Source organism: Anomalospiza imberbis, chromosome 12 (genome assembly GCF_031753505.1).
Source record: "Anomalospiza imberbis isolate Cuckoo-Finch-1a 21T00152 chromosome 12, ASM3175350v1, whole genome shotgun sequence".
NCBI classification, from domain to species: Eukaryota; Metazoa; Chordata; class Aves; order Passeriformes; family Viduidae; genus Anomalospiza; species Anomalospiza imberbis.
In genome coordinates this window covers 1,275,767-1,278,031 of record NC_089692.1, presented here as the reverse complement: position 1 = coordinate 1,278,031, position 2,265 = coordinate 1,275,767, and the positions used below count along the sequence as shown (strand labels likewise).

The 2,265-nt window shown below is 44.1% G+C and overlaps 1 long non-coding RNA gene across 1 annotated transcript; it reads right to left on the bottom strand.

Moving 5' to 3' along the window:
* Positions 1-716: 716 nt before the first annotated feature.
* On the bottom strand, positions 717-1,932 carry LOC137480948 (uncharacterized). Its single transcript, XR_011003200.1, has 2 exons — positions 1,111-1,932; positions 717-986 (listed from the first exon to the last, which is right to left on the bottom strand). It is a non-coding gene; the product is annotated as an uncharacterized lncRNA (long non-coding RNA).
* Between the last annotated feature and the right edge of the window lie 333 nt (positions 1,933-2,265).

Genomic DNA, 2,265 nt, shown 5'->3' with positions numbered 1-2,265 from the left:
ACAAATGAGACAGGAATATGAAAATGAGGAGCTCTGGCCCTGAATTTCTGGGAGCAGGAGCTGTGGGCAGAATGCAGCTTGGAGGATGTGTCTCCATGCCTGAGGCTGTGCTCCTGCTCTGTGCAGGAATAAAGCTGATGGAAATTCAGGCTGCTGGCTGCTCAAACGGGAGGGCTGTGCTCTGCCTCTCCTGCCCAGTGGAGGTTTGCAGTTGGAGCTATGATAGATGCTCTGGATGTTTTATTGTGGTGTTCCTGTGCCTGTTACCCGCTCTGGGGCCTTTGGCAGCCCAGCCCTGGGGGCAGCTGTGGGTTCTCCATGGCCAGAAGCCAAACCCAGCAGTGCTGGGCTCCTCCTGTGTGTGTGTGTGTGAGCTGGGGTACTCAGAATGGATGGCTCAGCAGACCTGTGTCAGGCATCCCCTGGGCCTGGCTCTGCTCCTCCTCTGGAGGCCAATGCTAATCAGCCATGACTTGGAAAATTAAGTGTAAAACTAGAGGTTTGTAGTGGCTATGCTGTGCAGGTCTGCAAGGGAAGCTGCACACATGCCAGGACAGTGTACACATCATAAATCTCTGCCCTGTGTTCCATATAAAATATGCAATTTAATTACAAGCTACTAAGACTTTACAAGCAAGTGAATCTGATTCACCCACATCATAACCTGGATGAAAATAATGCCTGTACTTCAACAGATGAGCATATAAATGAAAATGTTAAAAATAAAATACTTTATTTCATCCTTAATTTGTGGTGGTTCAAGGCAATAACTGTCACAGACAAATTAATATGCTTTATTAGGAAATCAACATGTTGGAGATGTAGCCTAATCTGTTCTGCAAGGGAATCATGCCAGCATGTAATGACAATACATAATGTATACAATTCCAATTGACTTTTATCTGCTTAGCAGCTTGAATGAGTAGTAGCTTCTAAACTGCAGAAGTGAGTGCAGAAGTCTTGCAGAACTCCTGAAGTCTTTGAATCTAAGAGACAGTGAGTTGGAAAACATAGAACTGCTGAAGTATAGTTAGTAACAATTTTTAGCTGAACAGGAAAATGCCACGGGGATGTTAATTACTAAATATCCTGAAAGCGTTATTTACATACCTGCTCATGAATTTCTTCAACATGTGTACAAGACACCTCTCAGTGTCTCACAGGTCAGGAGATCCTGGTTCTTCCCAATTATCCACAGCTTGTTAGACCTTCCAACGTTGCACAATAAACACAGGAAGCTCCATTTCACAAATAACTAAATGTGCAAGAGTCAATTAATGCTGTAGTCCTGCTCTGCAGTCCATGGATGCTCTTCTGTGTAATGCTGTGGCATGATGATTTAAGGTCTTGTTTTAAACATATATTTTAAAAAATTCTGCTCCTGATTGCTGCTCTACATAGTTGAAATAGCTTTCTTAACTAAAGGTGGACAACATTGATTTGAACAGCTAGACTGTGATTAAAGAAATAGTCATAAGCTCCATGTTAATTGATGAAGAATTCTGTATAGAAGTAATGAATTCCAATATTTTCCCCTGTATTTAAAGTGTCTGGCAACAGGCCAGAAGTACTGAGGCTATGGGTTAGAGTCTGTTTTGGAAACAGCAAACAGGATTTTAACTGCATGATACCAGTTGACTGCCAGCATTTACAAAAGCATGGGTTTATGGCCTCAGCTCGGAGGGAATTAGTAATACTTACCTCTACCCTTTCAATGCTCTAACAACAGGTCTGAAATGTTGGCTGGATTTGACCACTGGCATTCTGCAGGAGGGATAGGTGGGTGGTAAAAAGCAAAGCAGGCAACAGTCACCTCCCCCAGAGGCGTTTATTAGCTCCTTCTGAAAGGGGGGAGTGTAATTCCCTTTGCTGAGGCTCACTGTACCTGTGTCACTCTTTGATAAAGATCTGTCTGCACGCTTTGCCTGGCAGGGCCTGACAACAACAACAACAACAACAACAACAACAACAACAACAACAACAACAACAACATATTTCCCTGCATTTTGTGCTTGTGTGTACATAAGTAGGGGTAAAGAGGCAGCACTCTCTGCCATTTGGACAGTAGATGTCCCATTTCCCACCTGCTCTGTGCTGACACCTGACAGGCAGAAGTCGTGTCCCTTCCCATGGGAGTGCCTGGCTGACGTTGTACAGCAAATTGCAATTTTTCTGTGGTTTACTATGGTCATTCCTCCATTTCTTTGGACCTGCTTGGTGAGTCTGCCTGTGCTTGGCTGGGGTTTGGTGGCAGTCATGATGCCT